The sequence below is a fragment of the Salvelinus sp. IW2-2015 genome, unplaced genomic scaffold (assembly GCF_002910315.2).
Source record: "Salvelinus sp. IW2-2015 unplaced genomic scaffold, ASM291031v2 Un_scaffold16374, whole genome shotgun sequence".
NCBI lineage: Eukaryota > Metazoa > Chordata > Actinopteri > Salmoniformes > Salmonidae > Salvelinus > Salvelinus sp. IW2-2015.
This window is the reverse complement of record NW_019957557.1, coordinates 577,385-578,990: the sequence shown is the minus strand read 5'-3', so window position 1 is coordinate 578,990 and position 1,606 is coordinate 577,385.

Here is a 1,606-nt window from a genome sequence, read left to right as displayed (position 1 = left end):
GAGTTTAGTCCTCAATACACCAGAGAACAGAGGGAGGGAGGGGACGGGAGGGAGGGAGGGAGGGAGGAGGGAGGGAGGGAGAGAGGAGGGAGGAGGGAGGAGGAATGGAGGGAGGGGAGGAGAGGAGGGAGAGGGGTATGAGAAAAAAAAGAGTTGGGTCAGAGAACAGGTATAGTGAGTGGAATAAGACTAGCCAGGAAAACTGAGGGTTACAAGAGAGATTTGAAAGAAAACAAGGCTACATGAAGTAAAAAGTGACTACACATTAAAAAAACCCTGCAAGAGGACAGGAGAGGAAAACCTATTTCCTGGATTACAGAGATTTACCCCAAACCTATTGTTATGATAACACACAAGCAGATCAGAGCACCGCATACAGCAAATATTCAGCAGACCTCTACAGCTGTGAGACCTGGGTGACGGAGTCAGAGAGAGGTCAGTAAGTTCCCACACAGGAGCCTGCTCATTGCTAGCATCCCTTGGTCAAATAAAAAAAGGCGCAATCAGCACTTTTTAAGATGCACTGTCAGTGCTTTCTTTGAATGGGAATCAATTGTGGTGTCCCTCCCAAGGTTAGTAAACACAACTGTGTGTGTGTGTGTGTGTGTGTGTGTGTGTGTGGTGTGTGTGTGTGTGTGTGTGTGTGTGTGTGTGTGTGTGTGTGTGTGTGTGTGTGTGTGTGTGGTTGTGGTGGTGTGTGTGTGTGTTTAGCAAGGCTCCAAGCCACGCCCACCTGAGAACTCCTCTCTTGAGCTATCATGTGGGCTGTGTTTGAGAAGTGGTCATCTATTTGTCAACTAATTGTTCAAATTCACCGATTGATTTCAAAATAAAAATGGACAATATTAATCCTATTACCACCGTTTCCTGAACTTACTGTTAAGGAAGAAAGATGTGAAAGATGTCCTCAAAGGATGCGGATCGTCAGAAATTGAAGACATGGACAAAGGTTTGACCCACGTGTTTATAAAGTGATATACCGATGGGATAAACGCACTGACACGGCAACCAACATGACAAGAGAGAAGAGGAAACCGTCTACTTTACAGTTGTCTTCCCTTGTTGGGATAAAAAAAGGTTTGATGTTTGATTAGATTGTAACGTAAACAAAGTTGTCACTCAGAAAAGAGAAAGTCGACAACGAAAAAATCCACATATCTTATTCAATGCATGCAATTTTGTATCTTTCCCCTATTGTCAAATAAATATTGCATTGCTCAGTGGTCTATTTTGATACAAAACATTTCTGGCCTCGTAGTTAATATTCTAGATGAACAATCATGATAAGTAATGTTGCAATATTTGGGTAAAAGCCATGGTGAATGTTGACAGGATATTGGTGAGGGGCGTTACAAATTCTCTTTGTGGGGTGGACCTTTAGAAATCAAGGCTGTGTATGGATAGAGTACTTCTTAGCTAATTAATTAAATAGATATCCCCACATGTACAGTGCATTTGGAAAGTATTCAGACCCTTGACTTTTCATATTTTGTTATGTTACAAGCCTTATTTCAAATGGATTACATAAACATTTTTCCTCATCTGGCTGCTTCCTGTCAGAGCCAGAAAACAAAGCCATGAGGTCGAAGGAAATTGTCCGTAGAGC